This window comes from Simochromis diagramma, unplaced genomic scaffold (genome assembly GCF_900408965.1).
Source record: "Simochromis diagramma unplaced genomic scaffold, fSimDia1.1 OVJJ01000304.1, whole genome shotgun sequence".
Taxonomy (NCBI): Eukaryota; Metazoa; Chordata; class Actinopteri; order Cichliformes; family Cichlidae; genus Simochromis; species Simochromis diagramma.
This window is the reverse complement of record NW_024387030.1, coordinates 2,925,979-2,952,620: the sequence shown is the minus strand read 5'-3', so window position 1 is coordinate 2,952,620 and position 26,642 is coordinate 2,925,979. Positions and strand designations below refer to the sequence as shown.

General features: G+C 41.6%; 1 protein-coding gene across 8 annotated transcripts in view; it reads left to right on the top strand.

Annotated features, from left to right (window-relative positions):
- The first annotated feature begins 533 nt into the window (after positions 1-533).
- daam2 (dishevelled associated activator of morphogenesis 2) overlaps positions 534-26,642 on the top strand; it is a 111,806-nt gene continuing 85,697 nt past the window's right edge. For 3 of the 8 annotated variants that reach the window (XM_040042500.1, XM_040042498.1, XM_040042491.1), the window contains exon 1: positions 535-734. The gene's annotated coding sequence lies outside the window, so the exon portion shown is untranslated. Of the gene's footprint in view, positions 735-10,542; positions 26,637-26,642 lie in introns of those variants that run through there. The other 5 variants (XM_040042496.1, XM_040042499.1, XM_040042495.1 and 2 more) reach the window with 3 other exon arrangements.

The window sequence follows — 26,642 nt, the reverse complement described above, 5'->3', positions numbered from 1 at the left end:
CTAAAAAGATGCGTGTTTTCGGTTAATTGGTGATTCTAATGGTTGTTTTTCTCTCTGTATTAGCCCTTCAGTTGGCTGGGTCTTGCCCTATGACAACCCCCGACCCTGAATTAGGCTAGCAGTTAAGATGAATGATAATCTAATCTATATTCTATTGTAAATCTACTCGGCAGAGCTGAAACATTAAAATGATATGCATAATGTCTACTTTTACGTTAAGGGCCTAAAGTATATTATCAGAGGCTTTTGTAGAGGAAAAGACTCCAATACACAGCCTTTTCCAGGCTCTTGCACAGCCTGTGTTAGTGTTCTTTATGAAGAGCTTCACAGGAGCATAGAAATGTTGTCGAGTTAGTATATATGGAGCAAAAAAAAAAAAGAATTATACGATGCTATTGCATTTGTATTATTTTCCTGTAATGAGCAAGCTATGATTTCATGCGGTCGTGTTCACCTCTCACACACGCACACACCCACTCGGATAGGCAGGCAGACAGGCAGGCAGAGTGCGGTGACTTTAAGACAGGAGGCGTGGTGCTGCTGTTTTGACCGACTTGTCAGTGCCTTCACTCTCCACTATCATTCAGCTGAATGAACCTCCTCGTACAGTCAGCACAGCTCAGCGGCTCTCTGTTTATCCAGCCCGCTGTGATTTCCCTCCCATATTCCCGTTGACAGCCACACGGGATTATTATTTCCGAGCAGCGACTGATTCTCCGCAACGCGTCTGCAAGGTAAGTTTACGTTTCCTCTGCCAGGCAGCCTGGGCTGAGCTGGAGGCTGGGATGGTTCTGCCTTCAGCAGCCGTAGAGGCAATCGGGGCCATCGGTTTGGATATATATTTGAACCCCTGGATGTGGGAAAGTGTCATTTTGATGCTACAGTCTCTGCTGATTAGGACAGATTAGAGTTTAATTTTAAATGTGATCAAAGAACCTTTGCTGTGGCTTTACCTGACTGCCCTTTTTTCCTGCTCAACATGCCAATTAGGATCCAGCACCTGATCTGAAGCCTGCTAGTTCGCCTGCATTAATATTAAAGGGAGAAAATGATTAATGGCTTCAGTTATAACACATCATTGGTGCCATTAGGTGTATATCAGTGCATTTATATACAGTTTTGCGCATGACAGCCACCCCCCACCGATTATCTTTGATCTGTTTGACGGTTTTCTCACAGTGATGTGATAATTTTGAGATAATAATGTCGCTTTGTGTTATAATGATGGACTGCAGTGAGTTTTGCACGATGCTCAATGCATTTGACCTCGATATTATCCACCTATGCGTTCACTGGGCCACACAGCGCTGATGTTAGTTCCTGTCTCCGCCTATAGAGGGCGCTGCGCCACCTCCACTGCTGTGTCATCACCCACACTGCAAAGAAATAGCTTCTCATAAGAAGATCGGTTCAAATCAAGTAATTAAAAAAAAAAAAGGAAAGGCATTTAGACTTGGGGCACAATTAAGGCCTCTGATTTTTTTCCACTTTATTATTATAATTAAATGAAATGGAAAATATTTTCTGCTTGTTGCACCAGATTCAGACTCTCAAACCTATTGGGGGACTCCTGTGGATCCATACTTCTTTGAGTGGATAGGAGTTCCCTTTCTCTTGGACTAAGTCTGGCTACACCAGCTGTTCAAGTTCATTAATTTATTCTCTGTTAAATGTATTTATTTTTAATTTTGTAACATTTCGCCCTGTTGATCACCCTAAACCTATTTTTTTCTATATTTCTTTCAACATTTCTTTTCTCATCCAGAGTTAAATACCATTCAAAGTATCATGTGATGGCCTCTTCACTTACTTCTTCACTGATATGATAGTGCAGAGATCAATATGCCTTTTATTTTTGGTCCATTTAATGGGATTTGTGAAGTAATGTGTTTAGTCTTGATTGCAGTTTTTTTTCTTTCTTATCTTTCATACTGTTTTACATCCAGATGTGTAAAAACTTGACAACCTCTCCGTCTCTAACCGAAATCAGGCCATTCAAATGACAGATATTAATGTTAAGGATCATGTATAAAAGGGAAGCTTTTGTGAATCTTGCATTGCTATTGGAAAAAGAAAACTGCACTTTAATAATCAGAAGATACAGGCATCCCTACTTAATGGCCACACTGCTTGTCAGAGGCATCAGGAGCTGTTTAATCCGTCTGAACATCTGGCAGTGATGCAGTGTCGGCTGCTCTTGGCCAGCGGTTGAGGCTTTACAAGCACAGCACCATGCTAAGCACAAAATGATCCCCTCCTTCTCGTCCTCCTCTGCCTCCTCTTTCTCCTCCTTACCCACATGGCTTAGCATCATTCCTTCTTCCGGATCAAGATTGTGCTGCATCAAATAAAGCCACAGTGATCCCCAACTTTTTGGCCGTGTGTGTGTGTGTGTGTGTGTGTGTGTGTGTGTGTGTGTGTGTGTGTGTAAAAAGGCCATTATTGGTGAAAGGATTGGGGTGGATTATGGCATAGAAATTACATTTTAATCATTGGTTAAGTAAGTGGCTTGGAGGATTTGTGCATGTAAAGCTGCTGAAGGATTTGTTTTAAACAATGTATAATGCACATACGTCATAGGCAGCAATAGGTTGCCCGCTGAACCAACAGACTTGTGTTAAAGGATGTCAGCGATGGATGGATTTATTCAAAAGTCCTGTTGCATATCTCTGAGCAGAGCTGAGCTTTTAATACATTATAAGCTCTTTCACAGGCATGCAAAAATTCACATATAAAGCAGGAATATTTGTCCCGTTTAACCTTAAATCAGACTAAGGAAGCAATTTTCCTGGAGTATTTTTGAGTCCACTGTTTTGACTGTAGTGCACAATCCTTGTCCAGCTACCTGTGTGTTTTTAGAGGAGGTAGGGAAGAAAAACACATGTGTAATCCAAGAGAAACAGGCCCGGTGGGCTGAGGTGCTCGGCTTCTGGCTGTGCCCCTGCTGACTGAGCAGAAGCTGGACTACTTTTGGATGTGTATGTTTGTTTCTGTGGCCAGAAGCATGAGTAGCAGCCTTGCTTAGCTTTGGGTGGTTGTGTGTGTTTTTACCTGGTATCTGAGTGGCCACAAAGCTGTGGACTGTGCCTGGTCTAAGCTAGGACTGTTTGCCAGCTGGGGAAAGACAGGACCATTGTTCCCGATGAGCAGTTGAGGGAGAAGTGTGCTCTCTTCTAACAGAGCCAGATGTTTTGGCTGGCTGTTGCTGCTCGTCCAGACTGTGAGGTGAGACTGTGGCAGTGAGGAGGGGGCAGGAGTGAGCCTGTACTTGGTCATGGGAGAGCATGTCGCTTCTCCTTTCTGCAGCCTGCTGACTGATGATGTGCTTTATCAGATGTTCAGACTCGATCCAAACTTTAAATAAATCACTGTGCAACAAGTGCTGATCATCTCATCATCTAGAAAGCAGCGACACCCCCTTGTGCACCCTTACAGTTCATCAACAAGTGTTCCAAGTCGATATATTTGTCCCTGTCTCCCCTCATAAAACTTTTCATTTTCCTTCTTTACTCGTCCCTCATCAATTACACACTGAGTGGCTGCAGTAGACCTTCTGCCAGTCTCTCTCTTTGTGTGGTGGAGAGGCAGCGTGCTGACTTACTGTATCTGTGCAGAGTTTCTGGCGCAGAGCTAAGGAGTCTGGGAGTAATTAGCTGTGAGGTTATAATCCAATACCAGACACAGTTTTGGGTCTGTTGGATGCCCACCCGCCCCCTTCCTCTCCTTCCAATCCTCAGGCACAAGTGGTTATGAGACCCCTCTTCACTCCTCATCCTCCCATTTCCTACTTTACTAGACCTTCATTTATGAGTACATGTGAAAAAAGTGGAAGTGGTTTGATTCTATGATTTGTTTTTACAGCAGGAGGTAACCAAATTTAATGCCATGAATACAGTACAGCCAAGGGTTTCTTCTTCTTCTTCTTTTTTGTTTTTTAGGTTAGAACTGTACATATGTTCAGAAACACTTTGAAATCCATGCAAGGACACATAAAATGTCCTCTTAGTAGAAAGTTGCACAGTATCTATCCTTTCTGGAATTTCACACCACTTCACTATTGGGTTATGAAGCCATCACTACCTGAGGCTCTGCCTATGGTTCCTCTTGGGTTGTCCATATTGTAATCTTGATTAATGTTGGTGGTGCAATCTAACCACATTCACTGCAGGTGTGTAGATGTTAGAAAAAGACACCACACTCTGATGTCTTCTTATTTGCAGACTAGTTGATTAGCCTAAATTGAATTTACTGGGACATGCATGCCTTTTTCCATAGTTTTTTTTTTTTTTTTTTTCCGCGAGGGACTTGATGACGGTGACACATGAGTGTGCTGATGATGTGCTGATATTGATGGCAAACTTGAACTTTGGAGTGTTTTCCTTCTTAGCCAAACCCTTTTAGGTGCAAACAGTGCACACAGGTTTATACATGTTGTGTGGTCACCTTCACCAACAAAACGAAACCCATGTTACACCCCAAAACTGTAAAACTGTAAATGGTTATGGATAGTTGATGGATCCTGACCACCCTGTGAATTTTCACTGGACAAGCAACATCTACATCATCTCCACAGAGATGTAGAGATGCAGAGTCTTTGCCATACCATACCACAGTAACTGCATTCATTTTACATTTAAATTATTACCAATATTATTTTACACATGCTTTTTGGGGGATTTTTGCCTTGTTGATAGTAGAGTAGTGAAGACAGACAGGAAAGTGGGGAGAGAGAAAGGGAAGATGCCCAGCAAAGGGCCACTGGTCAGACTCAAACCGATGCTGCTGCATTCTAGTCATGTGGCATATGGTCTTCTGCTCACCCACTGAGCTAAACCTGCTCCACTATTTTGCATTATCTGTTTAAGTAAGCACCTTCTTCAGTGCAATTCTTTACTTTTCTGTCCTAAGTTGTTTTTATATATTTTGCTCATGTAACACTGTTTTTATTTTAATCCCAGTCATTTTTATTTAACAGCTCACTGAGCTCAGCAGAAAACAAATGAGTGCATGAAAGGTGTCAGAATAAACTCAACTGGTGCATCATAACAAGATTCAGTACTTGACCAAGCATGCACATTATTACTCTGAAAGAACTTAAATAAGCATTGAAAAGTATAAGTAGATAAATGCATATGGATCTCTTGCACCATTTGAGATTCATTCTGTTTGAGAGACTCTTTAAGAGTACATGTCTCGTTGACTTCAGTCAAAAGCCTGATTTCAGCTTTTCTAGTGTAGCTCCTGGCCACAGAGGCCCAGTGTGCAGGACTTGTTGATGAGCGGTTGCAACAGGCTCTGGTCTGCTTCACCCATACAGTAGTGAGGTTGTTCTCTGCTGTTAAAAACCTAAGTTTTAAAGTAACTCCAGCATAGCAGGAATGCTCCCACTGTGCCAGAAACCATTGACATTCGACCAACATTGGTGTAACCCAACTGTAAAGGAGTGCTATGATATGATCTTAATACACGTCAGTAATTTACTTTCTCTTTCTCTTCTGTGGATCCTTCTTTTGTCCTCATTTAATTATTGTGGTTTGTATGTAAACCACTTGTATTTATAAGAGTTTACATACATACAAAAAAACCCAGCTTTGGGGGTGTCTTCACTGTCCAGTGGAATCAAACAGTGCAGGACACGTTTCTGCCTTCTGCTGTGCTTCTTCCTCCTTTTATGTCCTCCCCCTCAAGCTGCCACTAAAGTCTTAATTTCCTGTCATTCTCACTAGCAACAGTCACAAGGTAGAAATGTGGAGTTACACAATCATGTGTTTATTAAATATGGAGGAGACGCTTCGCTTTCTTGACCGTTTTTTTGCACATTGTGCCATTGCAAACTTGTTTTTGTGCACTAGTGCTGCTATAGTGTTTGTAGTGGAAACAGTAGCCTGCCGCCTTGACTACCTGATCAGACTTGCATGTTTCCACCACTGGTGTAAATTGAAGGCAATTTAAGTTTTGGTTTCACCATATGTTGTTGAACCTCTACAGAGGGGAGTTTGTCACCACAATAAAGGTGGTATTTTGGGTGATTACCTATTCCATCATATCAGGACAAAATTCAAAAGGAGCAGGTGCGCAGTGAAGATTGCCTCTTTAATGCTCTGAGGAATTATTTTGCCATGGGTGGGAGTGATTTAGCACTAGGGGTAATAGAGGTTGAGAATATCCCAATATTTCTTAACTTACTGACAGTTCCCTCCCCCAAATACCTCTCTCTCCTTGGTCTCAATCTCTGTCCACTTTACCCTGCCCCCCCCCCCCCCCCCCCACACACACACACACACACCCCTTTCTGCCATCTAACTCAATGCTGTGGTTGTTTTTGGTCCACTGTCTCCATGTAGTCACAGGCAATTAGATCCCGCCAAAATAGGCTGCAAGAAGGCGGACTGAGACTCGGGCACCCAGACCTTTTGCTCCTGCCACTTATACTTGGCTAATATTACCCTGACCTGCCGAGAAAAGGCCAAATAGGTTTTGTCAGTAGATGGAACAGAAAGAAGGGGGGGGGGTATGCACTTGGGACCTGTGCACGTGCTACCTCAGTGAACACAAAGCAGCTCTTTCACTAGGGATCTGGAGCACATATGGAATCATTTATCAAACCTCCAGTGCGTCAGCCCCACCATATTCTCTTGGCTGCAGGTCTCCCCTCACCTCTGCATCTCAGGTTCACTTTGCCTCTGAAATTATGTTGAAAAGTGGCGCCTGGAGATGTTCCTCCTTCGCTCTCCTTGGTAGTCCTTGGTAAACCATAAATACACTTTGATTTGCAGTGGCTTGCCATGTAAAGTCCTAAAAAGGTTGGCAAGCTAGTCTTGGCTTTCAAAGGCCAGAAAGAAAGCAAAAATGCTTAAAAAATGACACATGTGGAGTTTAATGTGGCGTTTGTGTTGAAATATTGCTGGACATTTTTCAGGATTATTGACTGGTGAACTCCAGTTTGAAGTTAACACTGGAAAGTTGCTGTTGGTGCTGTAGGAGAGTTGAATGAGACATTGTGGCAAGGATCTCAGGAGCAAGCACACCGTATTTGTGGAAAATTCACACAGAAATAATTCCAGAAAGAACAGAACTTTAGTTTTTTATACTGCAGTCTCATGATGACTTGGATCTGTCATCTGCACATCCATGACCCGAATCGCCACATCCCAAAATTGCTCTATTGGATTGCAATCTGTTGATTTTTTACAAGGCCACTTGAGTACAGTGAGCTCATTGTCATGTCAAAGAAACTGGTTTAAGATGATTTGAGATTTGTGACATGGCATGTAACAGTGCTGGATGCAGAAGATGAGTATATTGTAGTCATAAAGGGATGGATGTAGTTGGCAACAATACTCGCATGGTATGTGGTGTTTAAACAATGCTCAACTTGACCTAAAGGGCCCAAGGTGTGCTGAAAATGGATCTCCCACACCATAAGATTACCACCAACAGCCTGAAGTGTTAATTCCATGCAGGATAGATGGGGTCAACTTAACGATATCTGCATACCTGAATGCATGTGATTAGCTGATTAGATATTTGCAGTTGAGCCGATGTATCTAATAAAGTGGCTGCTGAGTGTATATAGATCTCTTTTAAAGTGATGCATTTGTTCATGCCAATCTTAACTGATAGTGATAATTTTATCTTTGGGTGTTTTTCATTCGGGTTAAGGTTGTATGAACTCAGTTCAAGGTCTGTGCTAACCTTGAGTTAGGTTCACACACAGGGTTTGTTGGCTACTACTTGAATGAATTAGTATCCACTCTAAATTATAAGGACAGTATTTTAACAGTAACCCAATGCCAAAGTGACATCATCTCCAAGGATTGGGCTCTAAACTGCACAGCTGGGTGTAGATAACGGAGCAGCTTGGATGTTTATTTTTTTCCCTTTCTGCATTCCAGCTTCTTATTTATAATGGCTTTGATATCCAGCTCTGGGGGCTACTTCTATAAAAGGAAGTTTGAAGACTTTTACCGACCCACTCGAAAGGAGGCTTGCATGCCACATTTTCGCAAGATGTAACCTTTAGATTTTCATTAGAAAGTAGACATGAATCACACAGGAAAAGAATGTCGTGTTTGGCTTTGGACAAAGCCAGAAACCTAAAGTTATCAGCTCCCTGAGTCGGTTTCTGCTTTTGTGTCATCCAAGAGTGTCTTCAAAGTATTTAAAGTTGTGAATGTTTGAAATTCGTGATTGTGATTGCGTCACCTCTTCATATCACAGGTCAAACTTATGGCTTTGTTGAAAATATACTCCGCAGAGTTTGATGATAGGTGACCTTTGACCTGTTACCTCATCCCAGTGCTTTGCTTGCCCTTCAAGAAATTGATTTTGTTTACAAAGGCCTAGCCGTTATGTGCTTTAGATTGAATTTTCCTGTTGCATTGGGTAGCTGAAGTTATCAATATCCAGGTCTGTAGCTTTGTTTTGACTGAACTGTAATGACAAAGTTCAACCCGTTCCTGTTTAAAATGGGAATATCCTCTGTTTGCAAACTGAGCAGATTTGATCTCAGTGGCCAAAATGATGCTAAATCTCTTGGTCTAGATTGTCAGTCTTGAGTTTTTATCTTCATGTTGTCTCAAGTTCAGACAGTGCCTAAATTAGCCTAAACTTTTCAACGATAGCAATCCAGATGTCTTCTGTGGCTTGACACCCTGTTTAATGCGTAGCAGATGTTATTTGTAGTGGTGGATTGTGCTGAAAACAGATTACCTTAATGAGGTCATTTACCAATGAACTGTGCAGAGGGGTATCCAAGGCCTCTGGGTTTCTGAAATTTACTGAAGGTTACCTACAGGTTAAACATCCTTGGAATACTGTTGAGACCTCACTTGGATCACTGAATATTCTTTACAAAGCAGTGCATTCTCTTTGAGGGGCCTCTTTACAAGAGATATGGCCTAGCATGTACTTCTATGGGTTGTGTTATTGTAACCATCAGCTCTTTCCCTCCCTCCCTCTGTCTCCTTGGTGGACAGGGGTCCTTCGCGCTGCCCTGTGCGGCTCTGTTTGTGTTTGATTGTGGGAAAATTTCTCAACTGTCCGTGAGAGTCCCCCGCTCTCTGGACCGGCTTTTCCCTTGGGGAGGTGAGGGGGGGTCCTCTGTGCTCAGAGATGCTGAGCCCCACTACTCCTCCAGGACCGTTCTTGCCTCAGCAGATCCTAGTGGTAGAAGTGGTGGCAGAAATCCTTTGCCCAGTTTTTAGATTCCCAAACTGGAGTTATTTGCATTATCGTCAGGCTCAGCAGTAGGATTTATCTTATCTGGTTGGTGGATCCTTCAAGCTCTTCAGCACAGTGATGAAGAAGCCTGGTAAAAGAACTCACAGCCAATAAATCACTTCAGATGGAGGCCTGAGATTGCGATGTGGGTCTTGATGTGACACAGAGTTTTGAGAATGGGCCAGACTGTGGCGGGTTTACTTTGGCTACCCATGCAAAATATGTTCTGGCTCCAGGGTTGGATATTGAACCTGAAATATGTAAAGTTTATAGCTTGGAGGTTGCTGGGTTTTTTATTTTATTTTATTTTTTTTTTTAAAGAGACTTTTCCTGGTTTGTGTACTGAATGTGTCATTTGGCTGGAGGAATTACCTCATTAAACAGAGTTTGTGGCTTTTTATATTTAGATTTTGAATTTCAGTTTTCATTTAATGCATTCAATTGTCGTTGGCAGTGATTTGTTTCCACTTTTGCATATGGATAGCGATGCAGTTTTATTTTCACATTTGCTTTACGGGAAATCCCAGAAACACAGGTTTTGTGTATTTAGTGTCATGGTGACATACTTGTTATGTGTTTCGTGTGTGTGTGTGTGTGTGTGTGTGTGTGTGTGTGGCACTTTATATTGACCAACAACAACAAGATATGACAGGCTGTCAGATAGCCAAGCCTCCTACCCTAATCCTCAATTCAATTTAGTCTACTGTAATTCACTTTGCTAGTGTGACAAATGAGCTTTATTGAAGTGATCTAAGGCTGGAGCATCTTAACAAGATTTAAGAAGTAGCTGAATCACATTTACCTCTCTTGTTTTCCCCCTTTGATCCATCTGAATAATTCTTATCCTATCCTCACCTGCAGCGTTTGGAAGCCATAAGCCTATAAATAGTCTGACCTGAGGAAAAAATATGGTTCAGACATGCAGTATCAGACCGAACCTCCCCTGTGATGTCACTTTGTTTAAAACTAAAGGCCATTACTAAACAGTAAAACGTTTTATAAGCTCAACGCCATCATAAATCTCGGGGAGAGTCTTGGATTACTAAATTTGGCTTCTGTATTTTCCCATGCATTTCTTTCTAATCATGTAACGACTTTATGGTGCACTTCAAAGCTCCTAAGCAGAATAGAAAGCTGTGACAGGCACTTTTACTGTGCTCTACAGCCTCTCTCCCAGGCCCTAATGCATCATCCAAGCTAACTGCCATCTTATTGTGTTTGAGCTCTGAGATAGATGAGCAGATGCAGTCGAGGATCCAAGAATGGTTCTGTCCCTTTGCTACTGAGTAACTAAACAGACAAACAGAATCCGAACAGTGGACCTGAGCCATAGATCCTTCATCCCTGGCGAGTTCTTTTCAAAAACTCTTTTTCGCCAAGTGACAAACCGCGTGGTTGGTAACAACTAAAGCATTCAGAGGAGGAATGAATGGGGTTCTGTCTCTGGAGAGGCCTGTTGAAATGGGGTCTTTTGCTTTTATCCCTCCGGAGAGCAGATTGATCTCGCGCAGGTTTGCGCTGGCACTGCACTTCAAATGGACTGTTGAAAGGCAGGAAGGCAGGACGTTTATTTGTGCTGCGTTATAAACTGTGTCCTTTTTCCAGATTTTAAGATTTTGTGGGTGTTCTCCATCGTCTGAAAACACTACCAGGCCATCGCTCGCTCCCCGCACTTGTGTTATTCTTAAATTCACCTGTAACTCTAACCCAGACTTTCCCTCTCAACCTGCTTGTTTTCCATGCGTGCTTGCCATAAGTGACAACAGCATCCTCTTCTCATCTACTCTGCTTCGTCCATACTGATGAAAAACACAGGTACTCGTGTAGACTCTGGGTCCTGTTTTATAGTTGTGCAGATGGAGAGGAAGCTTCTTAAAACAGATGTCATCCTCCTCTGATATACGCTCCATCACTCCCCCTGTGGTAAAGATCACATGTGGACATCAGGTGACCCTCTTTGTGCCGTTCACTCGGTGAGTAAGATACTCCCTTCCTCTTCATGCACCTCCTCGTCTTCCTCCTTTGCAGAGAGTGTGCTGGTTTTCTTCTCCTTCTACTTATGTAAACTAGGAGATTGTCTGCCATCAGCATTCAGGAAGTGTGGGGCTAAACAAACGACAGAAGCCAGTAGGAAAATCTCAGATGACCCAAGAATGTCTTAGCAAATCTGAAGAGGAGGTTATTTTTGGTTAGTGACTGATTCAGCCACAACATTAAAACCACTGTCAGGGGAAGTGAATAATATCAGTCATCCCATTATGATGAAATGTTCTGCTGGGAAACCTACAGTCCCAGCACTCATGTGGTTACTACTTTGCCATGTACTAACCACCTGAATGTTGTGACAGACCAAGCCAACTTGTTTGTGCACTTGTGCGATTGCATGGCTTGGAAAGATGACACTGTGATGTCCTGACATTAAACAATTAGTCATTATAACTATGTTTGAAGTTCTTTAGTCGTGTGGTTTTGTAGCTCTGGTGTTTTTGCTTTCCACACATCTGCTCCTACTGGTGGCCATTAGGGTTGAGAGACTTTTAGTATTATTTTCCTGTTCTTTTCCCCCCCACAGGTTATTTTGAATGTTTCTTGTTCTTTTGGCTTTTTTTTTTTAGTGGTTTGCCTCTTTGACAACTAATCTCTTCAGATAAATCCATTATAAAGGACAGTCACTGAAAAAAATATTCTGCTGAGCTACAGAAGAGCTAAACAGATATTAATGAAAATTTTCATCATGTATGTCTAGTGGATGTAGTGCTGTGGAGACCTGCCATTGTATATTAAGTACATTAAACAGTGGCAATGTGGAAGTCCCCATTTCCTTCTCTGACAAACTAAGTATCAACATTAAGTAACGTTAAGCATATGTTTGCTAGGTTAGCTAGCTGTATTTTTAGGTTTTTGACCAATGTAAGCACACATTACAGGCATCTTTCATTTTCTGAATTTTGGTCCATCAGCTTGCTAATGTAGGTTTGCCCGATTTTAGGGTGTTTTCTCACAGCTGTGCTGTGTCCATTTAAATTAAAAGTTAACTTTCCTACTTGGTGAAATTTGTTTGTGCACGTGTGAACATGATAATCGCACTCAGGTGTGGAACCAACCAGACAGAGACTCGCTAGTTTGTTTATGGTGAGATCTGACCTCATACTGACCAGGTGATGCTGCAAGTTTGAGCCGAATGCCTTCCTGTAGCCAGGTATGCTTTGCATTCTGGGATGCAGCAGAGTACCATAGACTAGCCCAAGCAGTTTTGGCTGATGTATTGCCCAGATAAATGCAAATGTTAGGGATATATCAATTAGGTCCTGTATTTGCTTTTGTCGCTCCAATGACAACACAAAACAGTTTTTTGTACCAGACAGTAAACACATACACTTGGACACTTTATAATGGGAGTCATGGAGCGCCACTCGGTTTTGGAGCCAGCTTCAAGTGGCCGTTAGAGGAACTGCACTGTATCATGACATTTTAATTCAGCCCTAGATATTTCAACAGCCTTCTGCCTTTATATTAGCAAGCGCTGATTATTAAATGTTTGTAAAATTTGAATGTAGTCCAACCATTGTGTCCGTAATGGTGCGCCTTTTTAAAAGCATTTTTGAAAACAAAAGAATTTATGTGAGAGAGATGCAGACCCAGGATGCTAAAAGCTCTTGCAAATGTACGCGTGTGTGTGTGCACACATGTGTTGAAGGGTCCAGGCTGTCAGCAGTGGAGTGATGGAGAGATAACCCATAAGCCAGTGCTCTGTGTGCCAAGCCATCTGACTCAGTGCAGGAGTTGGCCTGCATTAAAGCTACTGGAGGCTGATATATTTTCTCTCTGTCGCTCTCTCTTCCTGCAGAAGCTTAGATGGGCTGCCCATTTTCAAAGTCTTACAGCCTGTATTATTTCTTCAGGCAGGGATCCATCTAGCAAATGGCTTCTTAAAGTCCAGTCAGCTTCATCCTCTTCTTTACCTCCTCACTGGTCACATGGTCCAGGAGCCACAGGGATTAACTGTGCCCTGTAAAGAGGAGACTCATATTGTGATTATCAGAAGGAGAGAGGGAGCTGAAAAAGGGGAATAGGGATGCTACTGGACTGTAACCATGCCCTTGACTCTATCTTTTGGGGCTGATACTAGTAGCAGGGGGTGGATTAAAGGTATTACTCTGACAACCTGGACCATTGGAACAGACATAAATGCTGCCATATCAACCCATGCACACATCACTGCCTTCATAACCCCCAGCACCCACCCTGCTGTGCTGACAGACAAAATCCCCAAAGTGCACAACTAACTGCGAGTGACCATGACTATTTCAGCAGTACGGAGATTAGCTTTAAAGAATAAAGATGCAACATTTGTAAGTTGATTTTTAGTGGCTGTGGGAGGAAGGATATCTTAGACAAAACTTGCACTGCGTTTGTTGAAGTATTTCCAGGATAATGATTCACATTCAATTAGTGAGAATTAAATGGGATTTTCCAGTTGACCTGAGGGAGGTGGGTGGGTTTTGAACCTCCTAATTGAAAAAAAATAGGTGATGTTCCTGTAATTGTGAATAGTCTGTAGTGCAGGAAAAGTGTGCTGTCTCAACTTCATGCTCAAAGATGAAACCATCGGAATAATAAATATAATTTATGTTGATACTTTTGTTATTTTTCACCTAATTTTCTCCCTCGCTCACTTTTTCCAGTCTTTGGATGCCTGCCTCTCTTGTGCTCTGCCCTCATTTGCTGCCAGGTTTCCTTGACAACAAGCTGCAATACATAAACTGGGCTGCGTTCAGGGAACGTAGCACTGCAAAACAGAAAGTCGTTCTCGTTATCTCTCATCCCTTGCATGGTGCTCCCATGGTCCTCGGCTAGGAGCAGGAATCTCACAAGCAAATGGATTGTTTTTCAGTGTTCATCATTTTAAATCAGAGAAGAACAAAATCTTCATTCACTAATTTTTTTTTTCTTTCAGTAGGATGATGCACTTGAACATAGTTTTAGTACAGAGCATTAAACTGATGGGCTGCATACAGAGTTTAATTTTATTGCTAATTTTCAATCCTTATCCCCAGTTGGGCATTATATCCACATTTTATGGTCTTCAAACTCATAAAAAAGAACACACTCTGGATAGAAAACTTCTATAAATGCAAAACAACAAAATTACAATGAATAATGTCTGAACAACAATTTCTGCAAATGCTGAGGAGAGGGTGTAAGGTAAAAAATAAGGGAGGGAAAAACAGTAGTGTATTACATATTAATTTTTAATTTAAACAAAAGAACTAATACATCACTAACGTTACTTAATTACTCGAGTAACTTGCTACATTACATTTGCATTACTCCACAACATAATATAACACTATAAAACTTAGGATACAGTCTCACACATGAAGACATGCTCAAGATTTTTTTCTTCACACTTCACACCTGATGGCTCATCACTTCCTTTGTTACCTGTTGAAGGCCCTGGCTCTTAGCTGGGGTGAGCATACGCTCAGCTTTAACATCAATCTGGGTTCTTCAGTAGCTTTGTGTTTGCATGATGTCTTTGCACATGAGTTCTGGCTGGGCACGGTTTGCACTTTGTCGTCACTTTCTTTCCTGCAATAAAAATGACAGCAATATTTATATCTCCACTCTGCAAGAGTTGTGCAGCAGACTGCTCGAATACTCTCCTCCTTCCTGCACACGAACTGAATCAGGTGATTGTAGTGCAAGCTTGCAGGAAAAAAGGTGTGTTTGAATTTTTCTTTCTATTCACCCATATTGATGCAAGTAACAGCATAATTGCTTACTGTAATATGATTACTAAACTTTATACAGCAATGTGTTAAACTGCAAACTCTTTTGCAACTTGCAAAAGAAAGCTTTACTGTAAAGTAGAGCTTGAAAGTTTTGGACACTTAGAAATGCCCCTGTCAGATTTCTGGTAATTTATAAGAGCAAGAGTTCTTTTATGTTTCAGTAGAATTTTGTTTGTTCCAATATAATTTTCCCACTGATAAATTCATATTAGTAAAAACAACATGCTACTGAAAAATATGATTTATACTTGCTGAAAATGCTAATGGAACTGCATTAAAACCATAAAGTGACCCAAACGGCTGAGCGGTAGTGTTCGTGAATGAACACACACACACATACACCCACCCTACCTGACGTGACCTTGCTTTCCTGACATTCTTTCCAAGATCTGGGGAAGAGGAAAGGTATCTGCTGATTGGAGGTTTGGCCCATGAAACAGAATGGATGGAAGAAGCCCTGCTGTGATTCATTTGCACACACAAACTGTCTTAGAGCGCCACTGACAAAGTATTAAAACAGGCGGTGAACATAAATCTGTCTGAATTCGTTTGGCTACTGGTCAGTGCTGTGCAGTACATTTCCCAGACTTGCCTTCTCTTCCTTTTAATCTTCATTAGAAGCAAACCTTCAGACATGATGGTGCATCGGTTATTTTTACTGTAGTGCATTTCTAGCTGTGGTGTTCGACATTGCAAACACCTCTCTGGCTTGGGCTCCCTTTTTCACAATTGTCAAAACTCTTTAAGCTCCCCCGCAGAAAAGGCCTTCAAACAGGAAGCTGTTGACAGGTGAGGTCATTTGAATCCCACCCCCCCCTTTTTTTCCCCATTGATCTACTGCATCCTTCCTTTCATTACATTCACAACAATCAATGCTCATAATTATTGAAATGGCTCCTTTGGACTGTGTTTTAAAAGGTTACCGAGTTCTCTTATATCACACCCTGCATCGCAACTTGGGGTCTCAGTGCTCCACAGTGACCACCGTAATAATGCCAGTTCTCACTGCACGTCCTGCTGCCGTGGAAAGAAAAAGAAAACTCGGACTCATTGTTCTGTGAAGGAAACTCAGATGCAAGGAGAGGAAAGGCTGCAGGGGAAGAAGTACTGACCCACATTTTTGTTACAGCGTGCAATGGGATTCGAGGCCCAACCTGACCATTTAACTTTAATAGCATGTAATCGGAACAATGTGTGTTGATTGTATGCCGCCGGAGCAGATTAACCTAGATTTGTAGTGCAGGGGTCAAGGGTTTAGTTTTTTTTGTTTTTTCCCAGTAGGTTTTCATCCCATGGGTGCCTGTGAGTCAGACACCTGTATATTGTGTGAGAGCTTCTCTTTACTTATAACTTGAACCCATATATCTGCAGTGATATACACTAAGACATGAGTGAAGAAACATCTGCTTTGAATTTAAATAAATACAGTGACTTGGTGATGACTATAGTTTTTCAGTGTTGGTGGATGCTACATATGACTAAAGTGAGGATGGGCCTGACGCTCAGGGAGCTTACATCTGCTGAACACTTCTGATTGTGTTAAACATTTCTGTAACTGAATGTATTTTACGTAACAGTGAAGGAAAAATACCCAAAAGAACGTATCAAAACTGGAATAGTGCTTGCAGCATTGGTGGTGTATTGGAGAATCTGCCATCAATATCTGGGAGTGCATGTGTGTCCACTGCAAGGTCAGAGGTGCAGAGAGACCTTGGACTGCATGATTTCCTTTTGGTATCTCAGCATTAAGACCTGTCGTAGGTGACACCAGTTGCTAGGGATTGTTGGGAAAAACTGTATTTCCACACTGGTTGGTAAGTAGCTGTTGGGTGATGTTGGCAGTTGCTAGGAGAAACTGGACACAAAGAAGTATCTGGTACTGCTCAGCAAACCTTGTAATTGGGTGACCTCAGAAATCTAAAAACCATTGTTTGCATGGAAGATGATGACTTGTGTGCAAGCACTCATTAAGTACTAAAGTAAAAGTTGTGCCCTTTGAAACATGTTGGTTGTACCAGTTGTACCAGTAAGCCACTTGGAAAGTTATCAGACTTTTTTGAAGTTATTAACATTTTGAAACAAATTATAAATTGTGAAAAGCTTGAAACAATTTGAACACTTGCCAAATGCAGTGCAGAGAATTTGGACATTCAAGTTGTCCTTGATACAGCATATGGCTTCAAAAAGCTGGTAAGATAGTGTAACTTTGAGTTAGTGTAAACATTGAAACATGAACGCTCTATCCCAACCAACTTTAACATGAAAATAGCTGGTTGTAGGCTTGTAATTCCAACATGGATTAAAAGGGTTTGCGAGGTGATCCATCAAGCATGTATTTAGAATCATCCTGATCCCTTTATCTGGGATTTACACCAAATAAAAGTCCCTGGTGACGATTTGTTGTTGAACATACAGGGGAAACAATATAGTTTACAAAAAAATTAAACGCTAAAGCCATCATATATTTGTTCTGTCGAACATGGAACCTGTTAGAATAGAAGAACTGCCTCTATTGAAATGTATGAAAGGACTGCACATTCTTCAGAGTGAACGTGGCCTCCTTTTTTTTTTTTTCTTCTTCTTCTTTTTTTTTTCAAGAAAAAGGAATGAATTTAATCACTGGAAAGTCCTAATCAGCATCTATGTGTAGAGTGGGCAGATTACAGCTGATGAGCATTGTAGAGAAAGACTTGTTTGTTAGCTTGATTTCATAAGCATGGCGGGTGTTTGGGTGTGTGTTTGTGTACACTTTTAGCTGCAGAACATAAAGCACGCAGCGCTCGATGGTAAGCATGTGTTACTGAGTGACCAGATGGATTTCATGGGCACATGGGGCTGTGCGTGTGTCTTCTGCTACAGGAGCTACCCCGGGCTCAGCTGGCTTTAATCAACACAATCATTTAGCCCTCGTGCGGGCAGTCGGTGCACACTGGAGCCCCTCAGCAACACTCCCTTTCACCACTGCTCTCTCAACATCCCTCTGCACCACATGGTGTGATAGCATATATATTTACATTGTCTCTCTTGTGCACACAGCAGTAACAAGATACACATGCGCGATTCTACACTCATTCTCACTCTGTTCATTCACTCAATCCAAACACCTACACGGCTTGTAGACTATACTCAGCTCCAGGGATAATCAGAGGTTATTATAACTTTAAGAAATCACTTATAATTTCTGCATGTTGTAACCATTTAGGAAAAAATGCTGAATTATTATGAAGTTAGAGTAAAAGTGAGTGCATCCTGTAAGACAAGTAAAGCCATAATATTATTGCTATTATACTCCTAAAGCTTGCACACATACCACATTATGTGACCGCACACTATTAAGATGTATCCATAATTTAGTTATTATGCTGCTACGCCTTGTTAACTCCTGACCATAAGTTATTGATCCTGTAATTTTTTCCACCCACCAGATGATAGCCGTGACGCACCAAGATCAAATGTCGGTGTCTCAGGATAACTAATAATAATTAATATTGATGTGTAATAAACAATTTTGGATTGCTGTTTCCTATTTAATGGGCTATTTGGGATTTTTGTGGTTGAACACTGATTTGGAGGTTGAATACTGGCTGGAGTTTTGAAGCTTCAGGATGTTGCTCAATCAGGCTTAATAGTAGACTCAGTGATTCATTACTACAGAAACAAATGACTAATTCAACTGTTTATAGGTTTCAGCTTGTACCAGATTGAATTTGAATGTTTTAGGCTGTAGTGAGAGGGTATGTAGGGTGAGAAGTTTATTCTGCAGCCACAAAATGTCTTTGTCCGCTGTGACATAGATGGGAAATAGACTGGATTGAGAAATTAAGATTGGGTTCCTATCATTTTAGCCTGGGTGTAATCTCCTCTCACTTGTTTGTATATGTCTCATAGCTTCCTGCGGACAGGGCTGAGTGTTGCTTATCAGCCGAAGCACCAGGACAGTCCCGACCCAGCCCTGAATGTATGCATCTTAAGGACCCTTTGCCTCGGTATCTAAACCGCTAAAGGATGTAACCCACTGGACAACAGTGTAATCCATGTGACCGTACGCTGCAGGATAGCTTTTACGGCGCCCCCTCTCAGCTGGGGGACAGGATGTTGCAAAGGAAGAGCTGCTTGATTTAGCGGGGGAAGTAAATCAGTGTTACAACATGTCCGACCCTTCCCACCATATAAGAGGCAGCTGGACAGGGAGAGTCACTGTGTGGTTGGATGGAGCACGAGGCACGTGTGGTTCACTGACGCTATATAGTTCTCCACATAGACCTGTTGGATGCTTGTGGAGAAAAATCCTTAAAATCTGGTCCGTGCTTGCTAACTTTTATCCTCATCTGCCCATGAATGTGTTGACAGGTGTTCTGCTGCCTCTTAAATTTGCTGTTGCTTCTTGTTTTCTGAAACATTAAGATGTGATAACCACTGTTATTTGTGTTGGAATGAACAGTGGCTCAGAACAGACTGTTCTAACTTACTGTAGTGATAAACAGGAAGTGTTTGTTATTGCTCTCTTATCCCGGGAGAGCTCGGAAGATGGTTTCACTGTGGTATAGTGCAACACCCAGCTGGGGCGTCATTCCAAGCATTACATTAAGCAAGACTGAGAGAAAAAGTTTTAAAAATGTCATTTATTCTCAGCTGCGGATCTCGCCGTAAACTGTAGCTTTGTTGGAGCCGTCGTGGCGAGCCCAGACCAAAGGCTTTGAGAGTAAAATTGGTGGGCTATTTTTAGGCAACCCACTTCCTCTGGTTTGTGATTAAAATCTTTAGAGAGAGGATGCTTGCTTGGTCACTTTGGCTTCAAAGTTTTGGTCAGTTGTTGCTTTTGCTGTCACAGCATGATGCAAGTACATAATTACAGCGGTATTTGATTTATGTGTGCACCAATCATTGCAGCTCCTTGGGCACAACCTATCATTAGCTAATTAAAACATGGGAGCATGCTTTCTGTTTGTTTGAAGCGCTAACGTGATCACTGCACTGTCCCTTGCAACGTGACCTTGGCTGATCAGACAGCACTGTCTGTGACCAGTGCTGCCAGTGGGTTCAAAGAGTTTCCCAGCCTTAACTAGAGGTGAAGGGTCAAGGAAAAAGGGTATGAGGCCTTGGATGCAGACGCGCACCTGTTCACAGGGGGCCTCTGTTAGCGGAACAGATGACTCCCAGATGTTTTTATCTAGACACTATGACAGTCGTGACCATGTATGTCTGTGGGGTCAACCCCTTAAACTGCACTGTTTAGAATTGGACTTATGGTTACATTCACATAACTCTGACATTCACCGCCATACATGGGCCTGTGTTTGAAGGGTGTAAAAGCCTTGATTTATGTTGCTTTGAATGGATACTAAGAAGTGACATTAAGGCACCTGGAACAGCTCAGGTGAAGGTGAAGTTTTGGGTTCAGTGAGTGGTCAGATTTGTGCTTTTTTTTTATTTTTATTTTTTATGAATGGCAGGATAAGGAATTTTGATAAATTGTAATGTCATACAGCCACAGGAGGAGAGCCCCATGTTGCCAATATAACAGCAAGAGGAATATATAAAATTAGATTTTAAATGGAAGCATCTGGAAAAAGAGCAAAGGCCTTTCTTGTCTTCTTTTGTCATTATTTTTTACTGACAGCCTCTATTCTCACTTTTACAGTTCACACACCTGGACTCATTTTGGCAAAAAAGAGCTGTGAGAAGTGAAGCCGCCTTAAAAGCATGACCTTTTATACATCTTTGTATTTTCCATCTCATATTTCTAAAATTGAAGAGATTTGCTTGTACTGCTATAGACTCGTATAAGCTGATGTTTGGCACCAAATACTTTAAAAAAGATTTTAAAAGAAGCAGAAGAAGATGGCAAAAAAAAAAAACAACCCATAATACTATAAGCAAGTTGCTTAGATGGACTGTACATCTTTCCAGGTAAGAGAGGGGGTAGAAGTTTTTTCTGATTTCTGCTAACATATACTTGAAATATAGTCACATAAAAGCACATTGGGGTTAGCAGATGTGTTTTTTAAACTAAATCTTTCCGTAGTGAACTGTATTTCACTCATACAGTGTGTGTTACTCAGAGACTTCCAATGTTAACTTGGAAACTTTGCAAGCTTGTTATATAAAGATGTCATAAGATGTGCGACTTATTGCAATATCTGATACATGCCTTCAGCAGTCTTCAGGCTATTGATTGTAGCGTGAAACCAATCATTTGCTTTTGGGGGGGACAAAGTGTTGCTTGCACACTGACGTCAGTGTGAGAGTGGCTATCGCCAGAAATTCACAAATGGTTTGCAAATAGATGTCTCCCATGTTGTTTACCCAAACTTCAATATCTAAAGTCTTGGTCACACCTAGAAACAAGTTTTCAACACCAGATGGTAAGGGGGGGGGAAGTGCATTTGCAGAGAGGTTGGTAAGTGGTTGCTGGAAGTTGCAAAAATTATAGACTGCCAGGGGGTAACTGGCTGGTCTCAATCTGTGAGACTGGGGCTTAACGTCCTACCCATCTTAGGAATTGGATAAAGTAGAAATGGCAAAGCTAATGATCTCACTACTCAAAAAGTGCATCCATCTGGTAATCAGCATGTCCGTGGCTCCAAGAATTCTACTTCTCCTCTGGTCCAGTTAGCAGTGTCCTTTCTATCCTTGGTTAGTTTGAGCTAAATTTGAGACAACACAAATAGAATTATACAAAACAAACAAAATAATAATTAAAAATGAAAAAAGGAAAAAACATTAAATGCAAAAAGTGAATTAACCTACCAGCTTAAATTCTCATATTTCCAGAGTAAACAGCTGAAATTGTTAACCAGTCAAGAAGAAGAAACGCCATTGGCGCATTTCATTATGGTTACACTATGACATAATTTATAAGTTATTCAAAGTCCAATAGCGACGGCCTTCATGCCCAGAGATCAAGGTATTACATCACTGGTTAACATGATGAAGCTGTCATGAGTCAGTCAGTGGAAAGCTAGACCATTGTCTAAACATGACAGCATGTAGCTGGCACATATCCAAGCAGACACTAGAGCCACTGTGGAAGCAGGCAGTTGGTTGACCTTTGACCCTGCCCAGTCTGCCTTTTAAACAAAAGAGCCATTCAGATACAGACTGCTTTTGCAGAACACTGAGGGGGGAAAAAAGCACTTGGTACAAATGAGAGGTAATTGTGTTGAAAAGCGTGTTTACTCTCATTTGAAGTTGGTAAAAGCAGGTGGATTGTCAAACATTTGTGATGGAAAGCCACAAAGAGTCGAGCTAGAAGAAGAAAGCATGAATTCATGCAACAGGGATATAAATAATAAGAGCAGGAAAAAATGTCACCATAAAAACAAAGTGACTTAAGTTAGATTTATGGTTGACTGCTTTGCTGTGATTAGGTTGCTTTTGTGCAGAGGCTTTTGAAAGATGGATAGTATACCGTTCCCCTGCATCATGATTTATAGCTAACATACAATTACACCATGTATAAAAATGTGCACTCATATTTATGCTGTCAAGAGTTCAGGGTTTTGAACAGCAGAAGTATTTTCTCAGGGGCAATTTATTTCTGCGTGGGTGTGAAAGAAAGTGCAAAGTGCTGTCACAAGGAATTCCTCGCCTAAACAAAATACAGTTAAATGAGAGCTGCCTGGTCTAAAGAAGCCCTAAATAATACATTAAGGAACAACACATCGTAAAGCATGACCGTTTGCCATGTTAGCTCTGGCAGCTGCTGGCTTGGAGCACTGCACCAGCCACTTCTCTTCAGTGACAACCCTGGAAAGAGTCCTCCTGATGCCAATATCTGTAATTTCAAATGCCTCTTTACAGGCTTTTCTCTGGCTGTTATCAGGTTTGACTGCTGCTGCACGTTAGAGGGGTCTGCAGGAGAAAGTGTGGTTTATGAGCCTGGAGAAGACCACCTTGGGTGACCCACTTCTTCTCGTCCAATATTCCATTCACCTTTCGTCCAGCGTAACACCAAGTGCCAAGTTCCCTTTTTTTTTTCTTTCTGACTAAATTTAGCACTTGTTAGCCAGGCTGTGACTGTTTCTGTAATATGATGGTGAATTCTTTCTTAAAATATTACTTCATGAATGCTCCATATAGCGGGCACAGAAGGGTTTAGACCAATGTCTTATGATTTTAATTGTTAGACAGACTTTTGACAAATGATTTCAACTACTCTGTTCCTTTTTTGAATCAACCTTCACTCATTTCAATCTCTATAAATTCCTCAGTATGCAAATTTCTTCATTTCCTTTAGTTATAATTATCTTGAATGAGCTAAAATCTCATTTTTAATTCAGTTGATTTCCTTCAATACTTGAGATAATTTGTCCATTAGCTCCTGGTCATGCATTACCACTCCCTGGGGTACTCCTAGCTGGGAATCACTGATTTGGAAAGCAGCTCAGGAAGTTTCGCCCAACTGACTGACAAGTGACAGGCAGATTTTGGGGGTAGCTGTGTGTCTTTTGGCAGCACACAGCTCAGCGGAGGAGAAAGCTCCCCGCCTCTCTCTTTGCAGCTGGTTTATCAGTCATGACATTTGCCATTCACTGTGGGTAAAGCCTAACCCTGCTTGAGTTGATATGAATATCCCAGGGTGAGGTTTACTGAAGCCAAGTTAGTAGAAGCTATGATCTGGAGTCATTTGTAAATGTGGAGGTACACATGAGTGTCTAAGCTCCTCTTTTCTTTCTTCCTGTAACATGCGTGCTATTCAGGGGTAATGAAAATCAGCAAACCCTCAAAGAAAAGGAGAACAGATGGAATAGAGAGCTTGTTGGATCGTTCACCCTCTCTCTTTTTTAGAGACCATGATTTTTATCACATGCATGCCAGGCCCATTCCATTTGCGTCAATTATCAGGCTGTGATGGATGATACAAGGGTTACTGGTACACTCAGCAATACTGGAGCCTGTGCTTACCCCAAATAACCCCGGAGGAATAGGCTATCTTCCCTCATTTTGGTGATGGAGAAGTTACCCTCTAGAGAGAGAGAGAGAGCGAAAGAGAGAGACGGAATGGAGAAGTGATGCAAACTAATGTCACTTTGACACTAGTGAACATCATGGAAACAAGCTGGTTCTGGCGCTCAGCTGGGTTAATGGATGTGTCCCCAGGGCTTCTTCAGGAATGCACCCAAGCATTACCGCCAGCAATTTGGTGTCATCTGTCTTCTGTCCCTAGAGAAAGATGATAAATGTTATTGTGACTGCCCCTTTCTCCACTCTTTAGAATATCAGTGGCTCCAGTTTGAGTGTGTGAATGTCTAAACAATAGTTTCAATGGGTGGTGGTTCTGTCACAGAGAGTATAATAAACATAATAAATGAATCTAAATAAATATAAAAGTATAATACCAAAAGTATAAAAAGCAAATGTGCTGGATTTTAAATGTGCTGATTGCCAAAAATGTATCTAAGGGTTTAGTCCTGTAGGCCTAGAGACAGGATGGCGAACCCTTTGCAACCACAGGTCGCAAGGGAATAGACAAATGGTTGCTGACTATACAAAAGAACTCCTTTTGATTGCTTTGGTCTCTAGATACAACCTACATATTTCAAACTATGTTTGACTACAGCAATCTGCTAGTGACCAAAGCAATGACAAGGAGGTTTTAGTGCAGCACCATATACCTTTTTTCAACCATTTTCACACAGTAATTGCCAGCAACCACTAGGCAACTGTTTGGAGGTGTAATGGATACATTACACCTCTCCCGATTGACCTGTGGTTGCCAGGGGTTGCTGACTGGTCTCTAGGCCAGCCCTTTATCACTAAATCTAAATATGTGATTTTTTTTTTTTTCTAAATCAAACAATGAAAAAATAGATTGGGGGGGAAAAAGTATTTGGTATACTCTAATGGCCCCCAAGTAACAGTCCTTGTTTAGAATGTGGTCACTTGCTCTCATTTACAGTATATGCATGCATTTATACTGAAGTCAATATTAGAGACAAGCCAATACTTTTTCCAACTTGGTCAGCAGACAGGCAGTCCCATGAAAGATAAGATGACGGCATATGACCTCAGTCTGCATGACCCATGCCTTTAAAGTTACATCAATAGTATTGATGAGTCAGTTGTGGTCAGGAAGCTGTCGATGTCTAAAGATCACGATTGACATGTCAATGTTTTTTCAGACATATTGATCACTTTAGAATGCTCATACTCAGACTTGTCAGTGATGATGAAGCATACCATACTTTATCATATAATTATCTCTACAAGCGATGATAGTTTACTAAATGGATATCATGCTGCATACAATACAGATGTTTTGTTGATGTAATATTATTTTATTTATTGATTTATTTTTTTTGCAATTAGAAGAGTGGCCCCCTGCTGATAAATTAATGAAACTTGGATTTTTGTGGTCTTTGACTTTATTTTCTGGTGTTAATCTGGTGCTAGAAGCATTGGAAGCACAGTTGGTGATGGGAAAGGGCGGGGCGGGGGGCCATAAACTCTGATAAACTGCTGCATAGGTGTTTTATTTTGTCTGGCTGAAGATTTGGGTTTAAGGAGGGGTGGAGATGAGGAGATGATGGTTTCTGTCTTTCACAGGAAGTCTCCGGTGTCTTGAAGTTTTTGTTCGCACTCTCTTGCCACTCATGTTATCACAAGTAACATACTTGAACTCCAATTCTCTGAACCCTCTGTGGTGTGGCCCTCCAGCTGATTTCCTCCCCACCCCTCAGCTCCTCTCCAACCTTCCACACATTACATTTGGCTGAGCTTATACTGAAAACTTGACCAAGCCAAGAGATCTTTGTGTATCAAGGTTTCTGACTCACCTTTTTCTCAATGAACACTGATGACTAAATCACAGGGAAATCCTTTTCCTGTCTGTGTCAAAGGGGTAATTCCTAATGGACAACGCCATATTTGGCACATCAGTTTATGGGCGTGTGTGCTTTTATGCATGTGTTAAAGATGAGAGGACGGGGCAGGAAAGAGGTTTCCTTTGGGTACTGTGTGTGATATCCCTACATCGACTGCTCATTTAGACCTAAATGTGTTGGGTGGAGTTGGAATTGCGGGCAGGCATAGGAAGCACAGGCCGTTGAGGGTCATTTCCTTTTAGCTTGCCCTCTCCCATGGCCTCTCATAACAGACACACACAGATACTATAGTATAAGGTAAATGCATGTATGGTATATTCACTGAAAATCCATAACATTTTAGCTGACATCCACATGGATGCTGTCATATGCTGGAGCTGGAATCCAGAAGGGGAGGGGAAGGTAGATTAGTAATCCAAAGACAGAGAGACTGCGAGAGAGCGAGAGAGAGACAGAGCAGGAGAGGGAGGGGAGAGAGAGAGAGAGAGAGAGAGCGGGGACAATGTCAACAGCTCAGCTCCCAGCACAGTCAGCTGAAATCTAGAGCTCAGCTCAGAAGCTCGGAGAGGTGAAGCAGACGAAACTAAACGGCGTCTGTCAAACTCTGCAAACCCATGGAATTTGGTCATGAAGCTCCAAAAAGCAAAAACGGTTGCGTAGAAGCAGAAGATGCGGGATTGCTTTAAATTTTTCTTCTAACTTTTTTTTTCTTTTGTGGAGTGCTTTTTTTTTTCATTTGCTAGTGAGGCAACACAGAGACGGTTCATCTCTTAGTGCAACCGGTCTGAAGTGGGTAAGT